We start from the raw sequence: 18887 nt of genomic DNA on the forward strand, positions 1-18887 counted from the left end.
AGTGCAAGACCTTGTGTTATTGTGATCCGAGACCATTGTCTGCCAATGTGACAAATTTTTTCAAAAGGATAAAAGATCCCTTAATGTCCCCTTTGGCACAAACTGTCACCTTTGAGGGACTGAAGCCCAGCATCAATCCTATCGTAAAGAGTCTAGAACCAGCAGACAGCTCCACTTCTGTGTTGGCATCAATTAAATACCCTTATCTACATTATTCTAGTGGGTAATGACTAGCGAGATAGATCCTCTGTCTGACAGAGGTGATCAATGAGGTGATCGGTTCTTCAAGGACAACATCTCTTAGTAGATTTGCCAAGAGGGAAGCATTGTAGTAAGAACTTTTATTACACACTCGTGCCACTGGACCCTTAACAATATTAGACTTCTACATCAGCTCTCATAATACTCGGACCCTGAAGACCAGATACTTTGGCTTCTGTACTACAAGCACTTTTTTGTGACAGCTGTTTTAGTAAATATTCTAGGGGATTGTTTCAGATGTCCTTAGAGCTGGAAGCACCACACTTTTCCTCTAAATGTGACAAGCCTGAACGAAAGCACAAATCTTAACTTCTGTACTGCACTAAATGAATACACACTTCTCTGGAAACAAGTACATAAACAAGCCTATGCTGGCCTGGATTAGGTACAACACGCACTCATGGAATTTTGGCTGAACAACTCCAAAATGTGCTCACCACTTTCCAGAAATTTCCTCCCACACATCCCTTCTCTGTATTTGCATTTCTCACAGAACCCTAAAAAGGTTAGCAGTGTACAGGCACAGCTTGTCGGAAAGATAGGCCTCATTTACAGAAAGCAAGTCTGCATAATTCAAGAGCTGCCAGGGATGGGAATTTCAGTGGTAAACATGGAATTTTTAGTGGGCTGAGGCGGTTATAAAACAGACTATAGCTCCCTCAAAAAGCTGCTTTATCTATGATCTGCATAATAAGAATAAAGATTAATACAAGATCCAGTTATGGGAAAATTGTATTTTTCCCCCCAAAAAAATCCATAACAGGATTTAATCCCATTTTTTTTTCCAAGCCTTAAACATACAGCTCCTGTAGCATAACACATTTGTATGAAAATAGATCAAGCAGAAGACACAAGATATAGATCATTGGTTAAGAAGCATTGTTGCATTTTAGGGCAACTGGGTATTGAGCACTGGAAAAGCAGACTGCTTGATGATGTAGGAGAAATTTTAGTATATGCTTGAATGGAGAAAAAATGCCTAGACAGGCATGTGAGATGGTGGTCAGTCACCACATGAGATGCATGCGAGTCATTACCTAGATTAGTAAGAGAAGTACTGAGGTGAACAGAACTGTAGGCAGGGGCTAGTCTCCTGTATATTATTATTTATTTTTCGAGCACCGTTTCTTCCAGTGCATACAGTGCATCGTGAAAGTATTTGGCCCCCTTGAACTTTTTGAACTTTTGCCACATTTCAGGCTTCAAACATAAAGATAAAACACATTTTTTTGTGAAGAATCAACAACAAGTGGGACACAATCATGAAGTGGAACGAAATTTATTGGATATTCCAAACTTTAACAAATAAAAAACTGAAAAATTGGGCGTGCAAAATTATTCAGCCCCCTTAAGTTAATACTTTGTAGCGCCACCTTGCTTGGGGTATGTCTCTATCAGTTTTGCACATTGAGAGACTGAAATTTTTGCCCATTCCTACTTGCAAAACAGCTGGAGCTCAGTGAGGTTCTTTCCACAGATTCTCGATTGGATTCAGGTCTGGACTTTGACTTGGCCATTTTAACACCTGGATATGTTTATTTGTGAACCATTCAGGTTTTCTTCCAGAATGGTCCTGTATTTGGCTCCATCCATCTTCCCATCAATTTTAACCATCTTCCCTGTCCCTGCTGAAGAAAAGCAGGCCCAAACCATGATGCTGCCACCACCATGTTTGACAGTGGGGATGGTGTGTTCGGGGTGATGAGCTGTGTTGCTTTTATGCCAAACATAACATTTTGCATTGTTGCCAAAAAGTTCGATTTTGGTTTGATCTGACCAGAGCACCTTCTTCCACATGTTTGGTGTGTCTCCAGGGTGGCTTGTGGCAAACTTTAAATGACACCTTTTTATGGATATCTTTAAGAAATGGCTTTCTTCCCACTCTTCCATAAAGGCCAGATTTGTGCAGTATACGACTGATTGTTGTCTTATGGACAGAGTCTCCCACCTCAGCTGTAGATCTCTGCAGCTCATCCAGAGTGATCATGGGCCTCTTGGCTGCATCTCTGCATCAGTGTTCTCCTTGTATGAGCTGAAAGTTTAGAGGGACGGCCAGGTCTTTGTAGATTTGCAGTGGTCTGATACTCCTTCCATTTCAATATTATCGCTTGCACAGTGCTCCTTGGGATGTTTAAAGCTTGGGAAATCTTTTTGTATCCAAATCCAGCTTTAAACTTCTCCACAATAGTATCTCGGACCTGCCTGGTGTGTTCCTTGTTCTTCATGATGCTCTCTGCACTTTAAACGGACCTCTGAGAATATAACAGTGCAGGTGCATTTATACGGAGACTTGTTTACACACAGGTGGATTCTATTTTTCATCATTAGTCATTTAGGTAAACATTGGATCATTCAGAGATCCTCACTGAACTTCTGGAGAGAGTTTGCTGCACTGAAAGTAAAAGGGGCTGAATAATTTTGCACGCCCAATTTATTTGTTTAAAAAAAAAAGTTTGAAATATCCAATAAATTTCGTTCCACTTCATGATTGTGTCCCACTTGTTGTTGATTCTTCACAAAAAATTACAGTTTTATATCTTTATGTTTGAAGCCTGAAATGTGGCAAAAGGTCGAAAAGTTCAAGTGGGCCGAATACTTTCACTATGCACTGTATATGTGCACATATGTAGTCATCTCTGTGTAATGTGTATGCAGACAAGGTAGTATTTGCGACACTCAAAATAGCTTAACCCCTTAAGGACGCAGGACGTAAATGTACGTCCTGGTGAGGTGGTACTTAACGCACCAGGACGTACATTTACGTCCTAAGCATAACCGCGGGCATCGGAGCGATGCCCGTGTCATGCGCGGCTGATCCCGGCTGCTAATCGCAGCCAGGGACCCGCCGGCAATGGCCGACGCCCGCGATCTCGCGGGCGTCCGCCATTAACCCCTCAGGTGCCGAGATCAATACAGATCCCGGCATCTGCGGCAGTTCGCGATTAAAATGAACGATCGGATCGCCCGCAGCGCTGCTGCGGGGATCCGATCATTCATAACGCCGCACAGAGGTCCCCTCACCTTCCTCCGTGCGGCTCCCGGCGTCTCCTGCTCTGGTCTGTGATCGAGCAGACCAGAGCAGGAGATGACCGATAATACTGATCTGTTCTATGTCCTATACATAGAACAGATCAGTATTAGCAATCATGGTATTGCTATGAATAGTCCCCTATGGGGACTATTCAAGTGTAAAAAAAAATGTAAAAAAATGTAAAAGTAAAAAAAAAGTGAAAAATCCCCTCCCCCAATAAAAAAGTAAAACGTCCGTTTTTTCCTATTTTACCCCCAAAAAGCGTAAAAAACATTTTTTATAGACATATTTGGTATCGCCGCATGCGTAAATGTCCGAACTATTAAAATAAAATGTTAATGATCCCGTTTGGTGAACGGCGTGAACAAAAAAAAATTTAAAAAGTCCAAAATTCCTACTTTTTTAATACATTTTATTAAAAAAAATTATTAAAAATGTATTAAAAGTTTTTTTTATGCAAATGTGGTATCAAAAAAAAGTACAGATCATTGCGCAAAAAATGAGCCCCCATACCGCCGCTTATACGGAAAAATAAAAAAGTTAGAGGTCATCAAAATAAAGGGATTATAAACGTACTAATTTGGTTTAAAAGTTTGTGATTTTTTTTAAGCGCAACAATAATATAAAAGTATATAATAATGGGTATCATTTTAATCGTATTGACCCTCAGAATAAAGAACACATGTCATTTTTACCAGAAATTGTACGGCGTGAAAACAAAACCTTCCAAAATTAGCAAAATTGCGTTTTTCGTTTTAATTTCCCCACAAAAATAGTGTTTTTTGGTTGCGCCATACATTTTATGATATAATGAGTGATGTTATTACAAAGGACAACTGGTCGCGCAAAAAACAAGCCCTCATACTAGTCTGTGGATGAAAATATAAAAGAGTTATGATTTTTAGAAGGCGAGGAGGAAAAAATGAAAACGTAAAAATTAAATTGTCTGAGTCCTTAAGGCCAAAATGGGCTGAGTCCTTAAGGGGTTAAGAGACTTTCTGACACAAAGGCGGTGTCAACGAACTATAAGGATGGCAAGCTGTGGATTACAGTGTAAACAAGGACATGGCAGACATGTGATATGTGCAACAGGGATCCAGCAGGCCAAGGGGTTTTCTTGTCATATTAAAAATTTAAAATAAAAATAGCGGTGTCTAATGTCTATTAGTGGACATGTAAGGGACTACACTCCTTCCTACCCATCAAACAATTACTGTTGGATAGATAAAGCAGTGTACTAAGTGCCTTCTGTGTTGGGTCTCCAAAATACTCTCCCAGCAAGGCTAGTCAGATGAGCTGCTGTGACATCACAAGTAAGGTTAAGCCAGGCAATGTTCAAACAAAAATAAAGGAACAGCAGCTCATACAGCACAGGATACTAAAACTTAACTTTAGACACAAAACAGGAGCAAGCTGTTTCATGACATGGAGGCCTCTGTCTGACAGGTTTCTGCCCTACTGGGACTTAATCGTAGATTCAGTCTGGTGATGTGCTATGACAACACAACTGTTTCAATTAAGCTGCTGTGACATCATCACAAGTAAATGTCAGCCAGGTGGCATCCTATGACATCACAAATGGTTCCAGTCAGGTAAGCTCAGAAGATATAAAAGTAGAGTCAAATTAGCAGCTGGAAATCCAGGATCCCATATTGTTCTCCGGGACCTGGGTTCACTGTTTGTGTGAATCTCTGACTGCAAATATCCATTAGTAGTAACTAACTCCTTTACACAATACAAGTTGTACAGCAGAAGTGAGGAGTACACTGCATTTTATTTTCTCTGCCAGCATGTGTGTCATAAGTTCTAACCAGTTATGAAATGTACAAATCCTCTAACTGATGATCCTTTCCTTTCATAACTGTTGACTTAAATGTGGTATTTCAGTGGGTTTCCCAAAAAAAGGGTCCTTTAGTAACTAAAAAAAAGAATGTACTATACTGACTGTGGTGGGAACAGCAAACATAGCAATGGTTCTCTTACACAGCAAATTCAAAAGGATATTAATAAATTCCGCTGAGAGCTTGACAAGAAACAAATTTAAATGTAGCAAGCCAAAAGCTCTACTAACTACTCAATGGGGAGAATTTACTAACAAGGGTCTAATTCTTAAACAGTGCAAACTTAGACGGACAGTCTTCAAATGCGCCAGATTTATCACAACAGCGCCGGCTGATTGATAAATCTAGCGCATCTATAGACTGCCTTGTCTATACAGTTGGCTTACTTCATGCACAGGGCCAATATGTGGTGCCTGATGCAAAAGTCCTTTAACTTTCAGTTCAGAGAAGACTGTTTCCAAGTCATTTTAGGAGTTGCCCTAAGGGAATATCATCCAGCTTCTTGCAAATCAGAGTATTGAAATGTTGGGTTACAAACCATATGGATGGTGCAATGGTGGCCACATTGGTGGTCAGGCAAGGTAAAAGCTAAAGCTCTTTACAGCAATAGAGGGGAATTGGCCAGGGTGACTGACGCCCTTATGTTGTATGTTCTAACAATGCCTGTAATCTCTAATGAATATTTATATTGCAGATTACTAATTTACTTTAAGCTCATATAAATATGCACCATACTATACGTAACTGAGTCATAAACTGCTGTAAACCACCTCTACTGTGTATTCTTACTGATTCCACCTAGACATTCTACAGCCATATAAAATAGGCTTACCATAGATGTACTATTTTACTACAGCAGAATACTGCAATGATTAAAGGGAGTAATAACACATAAAAAAACGTAAATGTGGGTAAAAAGTCAATTTACAAGTAAAATACTTCCCTCAGCTTTTTGCTAATTCTTTCTTGTCTGGGTTTTCATGATGCAGAGATTTCAGACTCCATTATGATGAATCATATAGGCATTTGCCAGGGAAAAGCGGACAGCACAGAACATCTGAGGAGGTTTACATCGATGCCCAAGTGATTCAGGAGGAGCATATTCTGATAGTCCCTTCAGGCAGCAGAGAAGAAGAACCACAGAGGCCTATGTAACATGGCAAAGCAATGGCCCTTTAACATGGAGCGATTATCAGCCAAACAGGCAAAATACTGCCCTGTACAAAAGGCCCAACAATCAGCTGATCTTATACTGTGTATACCCCTATAAAGCACTGTTTGTTGGCAGCACATCTTTATGTGTAGAGCTGCAACGATTAATCGATAAATTCGATAACGGGATTAGTTGTCGAGGAATCCAGTTATCGAATAATAGCCCGATTCGTTGTCTGCGGTCAGGAGGCTGCTGCGGGCAGGCGGGCAGTCAGGCGCGAGTCCCGAAAATCCTGCAGCAGCCTCAGTGACAGTCTCAGGCTGAGATTCTCAGCTCCACCCTCCGATCAGTGTTACCAGTTAGGAGGCTGCTGCTCCTCCTAACTGTCTCCTCCCCCACCACCATTTTACCTGTATTTCCCCCACTCAGCCCATGAGGATCAGTGACCCTCCATTTTCTGCCGCAGTCATCTGCTGCCGCCTCCAGGGTAGGTTGAGGTTCCAATACAGCACACACACTGTGCTGCGGCCCTGGCGGCCGGTGATCCTCCCAGGGCCTCCGCCCGTGAGTGTCTGCTCTGCACTGAACTGCTATACACATGGGGGGTATGTGCAGAGCAGACTGCAGACAGAGCAGTGCACCCTAGTGTCTTCTATAGACCTTAAGGTGCAATGCTCTGCAGCCTGCACATACCCCCATGTGTATAGCAGTGTGTGTACATTCCTATACAGGTGGGAGTATGTGCAGAGCATTGCACCCTAGTCTGTACCACAGACACAAGGGTGCAATGCTCTGCATATACCCCTATATGTATAGCAGTATATGCAGAGCATTGCACCCTTGTGTCTGTAGTACAGTGTGCAGTGCACACCGCTTTACCCATGGGGGTATGTGCAGAGCATTGCACCCTTGTGTCTGTAGTACAGACACTAGGATGCAATGGCCTACACATACCCCCATGTGTTTAGCAGTGTGTGTGTGTGTGTGTATGTGTGTACTACATACACACTGCTATACAAATGGTAGTATGTGCAGAGCATTGCATCCTAGTGTAAGTACTACAGACACAAGAGTGCAATGCTCTGCACATACCACCATAGCGGTGTGTATATAGTACATATACACTGCTATACACATGGGGGTTACTGCAGAGCATTTGCACCCTAGTATTTGGTAGTACTACAGAGTCTGTACTACAGACATGGGTCAGGTGCAATGCTCTGCAGTCTGTATAGGAGTGCTATATAAAAAGAGTAAAGTAAAAAAAAAGTGAATCATTAACATTTTACTTTAATAGTTCAGACAGTTACCCATGCGGCAGTATCAAATTTACACTGGTTTCTGTACAGGATCATTAATAATGATCATGTATGGCAACCGGCGTAAATGTAAAAAAAAAAAAAAAAAATACATTTGCTGCTGTTTGGTCACGTCACATGCTAGAAGCTTTTAATATGGCCATTGTACATAACTTTTCAAGTAGAATCAGCTGAAGCCCTTTTTGGGGGAATTTTGAATTTTTTTCCGATCGATTAATTGATAAAATAATCGACAACTAATCGATTATTAAAATAATCGTTAGCTGCAGTCCTATTTATGTGTAAACAGAGAACGTGCTGCTAGTGTCTGACTGGAATACCTTTAGCCCACCAGAGGAATTCATTCTTGGTGCCCATCATTTAGTTGTTCCCTCTGTGACATAATTTCTAGGGAGGGTCCATCATTTTGCCAATGGGCATTGAGGTGTCTAGCGGCTCGGTCAGTGCCTGGACACACCGATGTGTAAGCCCGACACAGTGTACTACTAATAATAGAAGTTAACAGCTGTAATAGCAATCCAGTGATTGTTCATGCAACCCTTCATTCCCAATAATTGGGCTGTGGGAAGGTTACCATTTTTATTGGGCTGCCAACTACTAATACATAGATCCATACTTTGTTCAGCTTTCCTATAATATACAGAGTGTATATGTATATTGGGGGAATTCAAACTGTTTAACTGTTTGATTTATTTGCCTAAACTTGTCTCTAAATTGTCGCAGCCAGTTCCTGTGTGACTTTTCTGTGACAATTTAGAATCATAACCACATGGTGGACCGCTTTAGAAGAGTTTGCCGTGGTTAGGGACTTATCAAGTGTAACCTTTTGCAAACAGTCACAAAGTTGTTGCACATGACCTCTCTTACACACAAACAAAGACTGTCTCCCACCAGCCCTACAAAAGCATCTAAACTGGCCATGCTGACCTGATGTGGCCGTGCATCATTTGATGAATCTGTTCAACGCACATCAAAATCACTCCAACATTTGTGTTCAAAACCTGAACGGAGGAGAGTAGATCATAAATAAGTTCGTCCTATTGATACAAAAAAAGCAACCCTGAAACTTCTTATAGCTAAAAAGTGGAAATTCCTTTAGGCCGCGTTCACATGCCGGAAAATCTGCATGAATTGTTCGCGCAGAATTCCATGTGAATGTATTGCCCATTAAAGGGGTTATCCATAATAAGGTGATTTTAGTAAGTACCTGCCAGACAGTAATGGACATGCTTAGGAAGGAACTGCGCTTGTCTTGGGGCTAAATGGCTATGTTGTGAGATTACCATAACACTGTGGCTAGCTTTTGGGGAACTGGTATTTCCTGTTTCACTTTTCTTTTTTGACTACAAATCCCATAATTCCATTTTCCTCCCTCCCACACATCAGCCACCCCACCCTTTGAAACATAAATGAGCTGCATCCATTCAAAGATCTGTGGTTTTCAATCAGGGTGCCTACAGCTGTTGCATTAGTTGCAGATTGATCTCTCTCCCACCAAGCGATCCCTCCACCCATTGAAGCAGACAGGCTCCCTGTCATTAGCTGACTAGTGAGTCAGGTCTCGGCCGCATTGCAAGCTGGGAAAAATCTGAGACAACAGTTATTTTGTATGCTGTTAAAAATGAATATTGGGGTGAAAATCACAGAAGAATTGTGTGAAAACCGTCACACACAGGTACAGACACTATATTATGAACTACACTAACTTTACAGCCCCTACATAGTCTAATATAAAAATCCCTAGAATACCCCTTTAACTTTAATGGGACTACGCAAGTTCATTCAGACAGCAGAAATTCCGCATCCGGAATTCCGCTGCTGAAATTCGGCATTCGGGACCGATCTTCGGCTGCAGAATCCCATTGAAGTCAATGGGGCCGACTTTTTTCCCGATTTTGCGCGGAATGCATGAAGACTGCAAGCAGATTCCACACGGAATCTGCACGAACTATTAACTTTTTAATTTAATAAAATCTATATTTTTTACTACTCTAGCACTGGTACTACTACTCACATCATGGAACAGCGTCTGTTCTATGTTGGGAGTAAGTAGTACAGAGGCTGAGGGATTGATCACATTGGGTTTCAGTTGAGATCAAAAGTTATCAAATAGGGGAGCGGGTGGCATGCCAGCTGCACCACTCCCCAGCGATGTATATTTTTTACTGTGAAAACATCAGATTCAAATACCCAGCCGGGAGCCCTGAATGGCTGGTATCAAGTAGCCATTCAGGGCTCCCGGCTGGGTTTTTTAAATTCTATGGTGCGGATCAGGTTTTTAATATAGATGGCTGGCCAAGGATCTCGGCGCAATGCCACCCTCTTCCCTGGCAGGAGGGGAGCTGTAGGAGAGATGGCTCCTGCCAGGAGCCCTGTATAAAGGGGAGAAAAGGGAGAGCGCTTCTTGGTGTGATAAAAAGAGAGATAATCAGTATAAAAGTGAAATAAGACCGCAGCTCACCAGGTGTGGTTGTGTAACGTCATACACAACAATGGTAAGCGCATCAAGAGGTAGTGTATCCGCAGCCCTCCGGGTAGGCAAGGTATTCAATCGGTCTGGCTTCAAGGAGAACGCCACTCCACATGGCGCAGGATACAAAAGGAATGGAGATCAGATAAAATCGAGGTAATTTGTTTCCCAAGATGCAACACGTTTCACTGCGGGAGAGCAGCTTCATCAGGCATCTTATGAAGCTGCTTTCCCGCAGTGAAACGCATTGCATCTCGGGAAATAAATTACCTCGATTTTATCTGATCTGCATTCCTTTTGTATCCTGCGCCATGTGGAGCGGTGTTCTCCTTGAAGCCAGACCGATTGAGCAGCCCAGTATGGCTACTTAGTGCCAGCCATTCAGGGCTCCCAGCGGGGTATTTGAATCTGATATTTTCACAGTAAAAAAAATATACATCGCTGGGGAGTGTTGTGGCTGGCATGCCGCCCGCTCCCCTGGTTGTTAACTTTTGATCGCATCGGGTCTCAGAAGTGAAACCTGATGCGATTCATCCCTCAGGCCCTGTACTACTACTCCCAACGTGTAACTGACTCTGTTCCATGATGGGGGTAGTAGTATTACAGCAGAAGTCCCGGGTGGCTGTGGATAAGATGCGGAATCATGTAGAATCAGTGCAGAATCTGTGCGAATTTTTCATCACAAATTCCCCATCAATTCTACATCTGTTTAACATCTGCAGTATTCAGCACTGAACTAATGCAGAATTCATGCAGTTGTGTGGATTTTCTGCCGTGTGAATGGGGCCTTAGGGTGTATTCACATGAACAGTATCCTGCACATTTGAAGCTGCTGATTTGATGCTATTTTCAGTCAATTAGGTTACATTAAAATCTGCATCTTAAAATCCTGTGCATCAAATACACGCAGGATACTGTACTTGTGCGTACACCCATGTACAGTAAGTCATCTGACCTCAACCTGGATGAGCATGTTTTGCACTTGCTGAAGACAAAGTTGAAAGCAAAAAGCCCAACAGACAAGTAGAAATTGAAAGAAACGACAGTAAATGACTGACAAAGGATATATATATTTTTTTCTGCTGCTTGAAATTTTGCTAATTTATTAATACATATTTACACAGGGATCTGCCATGTGTAATAACCTCTCTGTGTTTAATAACAAAGATTCTTTATAAATGTTGGAGCCGCACTAGCACTGAATTAGGCATGACAGACAACATGCGCAATTCAGTGATCTCTTGTAGCGGTAGAAGGAGCCAGTGTCATTCTAGCTCCTGAAAGCCACTGTCATGGAGGCATGAATGGTGACTTGGTACTTGCTTTGACAAGACTGTCCTCTCCCCCACGCAGCGCCATTACCAGGATGGGGATGTCACACTGACCGCTCCATCCTGTAACTACAAACTCACCAGGGCAGTGCTCTTATTGCCAGGGTGCCTAAATGCAGAATTGTATAGCGGGCACAGCAGGGAACTCATAGAAATATGTGCCCTGCTATCATATACTGCGACAATAAAGAAAATATATGTAAAAAGAAATTTTTTTAAATGAGAAAACAAACATAAAAAAAGAAAGTAAAAGAATATAAAGTATGTGTATTAATGACTGTGATGTGTGTTCATTTGTATCCCTGACTGCACTGAGAATACATGTGCATGTGTCTTTGACTGTGTTGAGCATATGTGTACGTGTCCCTAACTGTCCTGAAGATACACGTGCATGTGTCCCTGACTGTGTTGACATTTGTATGTAGCTGACTGTGCTGAGTATACGTGTGTCCCTGACTGTGCTGAGCATACGTGTATGTGTCCCTGACTGTGCTGAGTATACGTGTATGTGTCCCTGACTGTGCTGAGTATACGTGTGTGTCCCTGACTGTGCTGAGCATACGTGTATGTGTCCCTGACTGTGCTGAGAATACGTGTATGTGTCCCTGACTGTGCTGAGCATACGTGTATGTGTCCCTGAAAGTACTGAGCCATGTAAATGCAGGGTGCCAGGTGGTTAACATGTTTGGCATCACTGTGTGCATAATTGTCTGAACTAATAAAATTTAACTAATGATTGCATATGGACAACTACATAAAACATAAAGAAGTACCAACCAAACAAACCAGAATTATTTTTTTTTTTATTTTTATTTTTTTTTTAATAAAAAGTGATTAAAAGCTCTTATCTATGCAAAAGTGGTACAGATAAAAACTTCTCTGGCTTTATAATACAATAATGGCCGATATTTATCAATCAGCCTGAAATCCTAATTTTATGGCAGACAAGAGGCTCGTATCAAATGCATATCCCTTTGTTTATTATGCCCAATAGCAGAAAGAAAAATGCAAATACAAGAATAACATTTTAAGAAGAAAAAAAGATGCATGTCACCTAGCGACCATATGCGACTCCCCATAATCTCCACTAATCACATCACTATGTGCCCCAATATAAACTGACTCCGGCACCACCTCCTCCTCTTTCTTTCTGCTCAATAGCATGGAGGACAGATAAGTTTCAGGTCTGAACTGTTTTATATGGTTGCTACGATTTGGGGTGCTACTGTGCCCCTGGTTCATATCATTTGCATCTGGGCTTCTTCTGAAGCCTCAGTATACTGCTCCGTCCCTTAATAGTGTCCTTTTCGTTCTTGTACCTGGATGCCGGTGTAGATATTTCATATGCCGGCATCCGCAGTTTTTCTGTCCTGCTGCCTACCTATTTCCCTATCCATCCCTCTCTCTCTCTCTCTTTTTAGAGGGTCTCGTCGATAAGGCATCTCTTACCTGTGCCCTTATCCTTCCCGGCGGTGCTCCGCCATTAACTGTGACATCAGGCATTCTTCTTCCCTGCTCTCTCGCGTGGCCGGCTCCGCGCCTCTTGCGCACTAGTGTGGGAGTGTCGCGTCGGCGCAGCTGGTCTCACGAGACCTACTGCGAGGTGTAAAGCTGCGCCCCCTGTCGGCGGCTGGGATAAACTTCCTGGCCGGCGTTGCTTGTGCTGCACTGGTGTTTATAAACCTGCGCTATTAGAGGGGGTGATGAATGTCAGTGGCAGGGTTGGGTTCTCCTGCCCCTGCTGCTGTGCACTGTTAACTGTTTCTGCTCCAGTTTTTTATTACATTCTACTAGCATTGCGAGAACTTTTAACTGTTTATAGGCCAGATTTTATTAAACTCTGCTAGTATTACTTGAATTTCACACTATGTTTTTCCCCTGTGTTCTCTCCACAGCCTCTGTTGTGCATCTATTACCCACACTATAGAGCTACTTGCACACATATATTCCCTTTACCTTCACATTTCAGTATGTCTGAGGAAAAGATGGAGATGGCAATTGGGGATGTCCCCTCTTTAGGGCAGGAGGCAGAGTTTCTCTCCTCTGACATGCTTCAGCAGCTGGTAAATAGATCTGAGCATTCCGCATTAGCCTCGGCCATGTCTTCCATGAACAAGAACATCTCAAGATCTGTGTCCATGGCTCTTTCACAGCCGTGCCCGGATGTGACGGCGATACCTGTAGTGCCACTGGTCTCTCCGCACATGCCATCTCAGGTCTCAGGCCTGACAAGACCAGGTAAGTCTGACCGGAAGAGACGTCACTGTTCAGACAAATTGACCTCTCCTGCTTCCCATCCATATGCAGGATATGGTGTAAAAATTCCCACAACCACATTGCCTCATGAGGATTGGAATGGGAAAACCATTTTCAATTCCAAACTGGATTTGATAATAGAGTCAGATGCCAGCCTCAGTGGCTGGGAAGCCCGATGCGGTTAGATCTTCCACGGGGGGGGGGGGGTCTATGGTCAGAAGCAGAGTCGCAGTTACACATCAACTGTCTGGAACTCCTCGCAGGTTCCTTTGCGCTCAAAAGCTTCACTTCCCACAGATCGGATTGTTGCATCATGCTGCGCATGGACAATGTGGCCGCAGTTCAGTATATCAACCACCTCGGGGGAACGCGGTCGAAGGTATTGGTGGACATCGCGACAGAGTTTTGGCACTTTTGTCTTCAAAAGAACATAATTCTCAAAGCGGAATACCTTCCGGGGATATCCAATTCAATTGCAGATTGGAACTCCCAACACCTCACGGATTGCAGTGATTGGACTCTAGACCCTTCTGTCTTTCAGGCAATCCAGTCCTTGTGGGGTCCTCTGAGTAAAGATTTGTTTGCCTCTCGGCTCAATCATCAACTGCCCCTGTTCTTCAGTTGGAGGCCGGATACGGAGGCCATGGCAATGGATGTGTGGTAGCCCTTGGGGGGTAATAGTAGTTGGAGTATTGATTGCGGTAGATGAGGGGTTAATGTTAACCCTATAGTTCGTGACGCCAGGCTGAGGGCTAGTATGCTGAGGTAATTCTCCGGCCTATCGCCGTCCTTTCCAGTAACGATAGGTGCATGCATAAAATGACTGAGGTCCACAAGGTAGTTGAACTTGGATAACTTTACTTAAAGGCTTGCGGTACATCAAATGAACAGTAACAGTCTCGTTAATACAGTCTCTATACAGTTCAATGACTAACAGTTGTTGAGGACCTTGACTTCTGATACAAGTCTCTGAATTCAGGGTAATTTGCGAAGATCCGTCCGGATTTAGGGGATAGATAAGGTCCGGTGATCTTGCAGAGTGTTTAGGGATTGATACATTCACGATTCTGAATAGATCAGCCATTGCCGCAAGTCTCGGGCCTAACTCACTGCGGAAAATAGCTGCGCAGATCCTGCTCGTTTGACAGCCCGGGAATAAGAGAGAGAGCAATGGCCGCCGCTCCCTTATATGGGCAGGGCCGTTTTGGATTGGTCCGAGTAACTGTCACTCACTGTTACAGGGAGTAATGGGAGAAATACGTCATAGGGACCTCCAAAGGTCCTTAAGCAATAAACCATACAGTTCACCTTGATCACGTGACCCGCAGGTCCTGCTACAATATGTAGAGGTAATTAACCATTTATATACATTTGTACAATCCTATATATATATATATAAATCCTAAATAATTACTAGATAACTAATATCTAGATGAGAGGTGACTAGGGGTGGACTAGACAATAAGGACCCCCACGTCCTAGGGACTCTGGCTATGGGGACCTATACACACAGGTACCGGATAGGATGCGGTACCAGGACACCACAGATGCGTTCCTTCAGCATTGGCCGCAGGAGACCCTGTACGCTTTACCACCGTTTGCAATGATTCCCAGGGTGCTATGGCAGATGGAGAATCAGAAGTCGACCCTGGTGTTGATCACCCTGTGGTGGCCGACTCAATCTTGGTTTCCCCAGATCTTGGGGATGGCCATAGATTATATGAGGCTTTGTCCTCAATTTCCTGCAATCCTCCGGGGTCCAGCAGCAGAGTTCCATCCGTTAGTACTCTCCGGTCAGTTACCTTTGATAGCATGGTTGATTTCGGGTCATCAACAACTGGGGGCTGTATTTCACAGTCGGCTAGAGACCTCATCCATGAGGCATGGGCTCCGGGTACCAGATCGGCTTACCAATCAGCCTGGGGATTTTGGGTACATTGGAGCTCACAACGGCACCTGGATCTCATTCAAGCCCCTATATCAGACATTGTGAATTTCTTGTCAGAAGCATTTGATTCAGGTAAGGCATACCGAACTATCAATGTCTATAGATCAGCAATTTCGGCTCACCATGTGGTGGTGGATGGTCTGGCCGCTGGCCAGCATCCCTTGATATGTCGTCTTATGAAGGTGATACGGTTCAAAAGACCACAGACTTCTCGGCATCAGATCACTTGGGATGTTTCTCTTATTATTCGCATGTTTTCTACCTGGGAGGATAATGACGCGTTATCTATTAAACTCTTATCTTACAAATTAACTATGTTCCTTTGCCTCGTTTCCATTAAGCGTTTCCATTAAGCAACTATGTTGCTTTGCCTCGGTTCCATTAAGACAATATACTCCTAAGGGAGTTCAATTCTCCATTCAACGGCGCATGAAGACACACCTAAGATAGGGCCAGGGACTATTGGTAGGATTCAGATTATTGGGCAGACTAGATGGACCAAATGGTCACATTCTATGTTTCTATATCTTCTACCCGATTTTTCCCACACATCCAAAATTATGTGTGGTGCGCTGTTTGAAATCATACGAACAAAAGGACAGCTTTGTTACGGTCTTCCCAGTTTTCTCAACTTCTCATTTCTTTTTGCTCACCGCGTCTGCCCGTTTCTTCTACAAGTTTAGCGCGTTGGGTGAAGCAGACTATGTCTTTGGCGGGTATTGATGTGTCTATTTTTAAGGCGCACTCCACTAGGATCGCCATGTCTACCAAATTATTTCAGACAGGAGGTTCGCTTTCTGATATTTTAAAGGCGGCTGACTGGTCATCAAAGGATACTTTTAGAACGTTTTACTTTAGACCTGAACATCATGTTTCAATTTCAAATTTATAATGTCTTCTTTCAGTTGTTGTACTTAATTGTGTTTAAACTTGCATTTGATATGAGCCTCCTGTCTGCCATAAAATTTAGGATTTTCCTAGTATTATGACAGAAAATGTTGATTTTATGAAGACAGGAGGAGAGTATCATCCCTCCCTGGTTCCCACCCCTATTTTGTGTCATGTTTTTCTTTTTCAGGTTATTGAAGGGTCGATGAAGGTCTGGATTGCAGTTTACTGAATCACGATGTTGGTGGTTTCCCGTTGGAAGTTTTGTTGGTCCCTTGAGGTTCCTCTTGGTTCTTGTGGTTTGACATGGTAGCCAGAGAGTGTGATGGTTGTTGGTCGATACCGCTGTTTGGATGTTCCTTCCTTGTTTGAAGTTCTGTCTAGTTTACTGATCAGCATAAAGAAAGAGGAGGAGGTGGTGCCGGAGTCAGTTTATATTGGGGCAGACAGCGATGTGATTGGTGGAGATTATGAGGTGTCGCATATGGTCGCTAGGTGATCATGCATCTTTTTTCTTCTTAATGTTATTCTTGTATTTGCATTTTTCTTTCTGCCATTGGGCATAATAAAGAAGGAATATGCATTTGATACTCGCCTCCTGTCTTCATAAAATCTATATTTTCCGTCATAATACTAGGAAAATCCTAAATTGCCTGTTTTTTCCAAGCACAGCTCAATTTTCACTTTCCAAGAGCTTGTTAAGACATGAAAGTTGAGCTGTGATTAGGGTTTCAGGCTGATTGATAAATCTCCCCCAATATGGTAAAATAGTGGGTAAAAACTCAAACTCTGCAAGATATACGGTAATAATAAAAAGTTTATTTGGATAACATATATTGAAGGCTCCGTGGATGAAGAAACAAGTTGTCTAAATAAACCTTTATTTCATCTATATTTTGTCTGTTAATTCTTCTGGACTTGCCTGTATAGCTTCTCAATATTACAGGAGACACAATTATTGTGTCCCATAAGTAGTAGTATTACACAGTGATGCTGCCTCCTGCTGGTATGAAACGGGAGCTGGCGCTGGGCAGTACCGTTCCTGGTAAGTAAAGGAGGAGAAGGGGAGAGAGGAGGAGGGGGTGGGGGGAGTGTTTAGAATGCCTCCATCCCGCCCTACAACCAGAAAAAGCTGCTGGTAGGAGACACTCCCCTGCAATGCTGAGCAGACTTCGGTGGCCAATAACATGGCTGCAGAACGTTAACACAGCAAAGACAATATTCATCTGTTAAATTCGATTTCTCAACCTTCCAGTGTCGATGCTTCCATAACTCCCTGCAGCCAATCACTTTACAGAAAGTATCTGATGCGGTCAGTGATTGGTTGCAGTGGTCACGAGGCAATATGTTACTGCTGCTGCCATATAAACAAAGACTGGATGGGGACTATGGGAGCAGCAGTGCTGTAGTGGAATGGAATTTACCAACTGATTATTGTATGTTTGGGCATTTTTACATGTATTAGACACCTGTAGCATATTAGAGAGCTCTAAACCAAATATCTTTGTGCACACGTGCCCTTTGCTGTCAGTGTCTCCCTCTGGTTGAGACACATGAATGTAGAAGCCTAACAGCATACATTCACTTAGTAGGTGTGTGTCCAAATAAAACAAATTCTTGATACAAAGCTGCATAAATCATCTTCTGTGTATACCAACCTGTACATCTGGTCCATTGTGTTTTTTCCAAGCCAACATGGATTATACCACACTACACAGGTTTAGACACTCAGAAAAATGTACCAAGCCAACAATTATTTGGAAGAAGATTGATTTTAATAAGGCAACTTAGGTCAGCAAATAAAACATATTTGTATGTAAAAAGAAAAATGGTTCCACCTTGTTTGCCTCCATTATTTTATAAAACTTTATTATTTGCAAAATACCAGATAAATGTTTTATTATATAGGTTAAAATCTGTCGACCCTTTTCTAATATATTAGGGAACTGGGTCAATGACATATCCACAATTGTTATGTATCTGTTTATCTCCTGTTAATAGTGGGGATATTCTTAGAATACTCAGACAGGGTTTCCTTTTGGCAGAGGGGTTAAAACTTTCCACGAACTTCTTACCTATTGTGTCAAAAAGCTACAGGCAATTTTTTTAGAGCTCCTGTTTATGGCATTTTATGAGGGTGCTGAATCTCCAGTTTCTATATGGACATGAATGGAGGGGGCGTGGCGTGACGGAGGTTTCCGTAACTGGAGATTCAGCACCCACATAGAATGCGGGTGCTGCAGGGAGATCGCGGGGGGTCTCAGCAGCGGGCCCCCCCGCGATCAGACATCTTATCCCCTATCAAAATATTTTTGCCCGGAATACCCCTTTAAGGCTTACACATTTGTTTTTAATTTAAATTATATACAATACATAGCCAAGAATAGTT

The 18887-nt window shown here is 42.7% G+C and overlaps 1 protein-coding gene across 2 annotated transcripts in view; it reads right to left on the bottom strand.

Moving 5' to 3' along the window:
- The window catches only part of LOC130282380 (transmembrane protein 150A-like), a 179465-nt gene that overhangs the window by 59027 nt on the left and 101551 nt on the right, over positions 1 to 18887 (bottom strand). The window lies entirely within an intron of this gene.

Source organism: Hyla sarda, chromosome 7, assembly GCF_029499605.1.
Source record: "Hyla sarda isolate aHylSar1 chromosome 7, aHylSar1.hap1, whole genome shotgun sequence".
Classification (NCBI taxonomy): Eukaryota; Metazoa; Chordata; class Amphibia; order Anura; family Hylidae; genus Hyla; species Hyla sarda.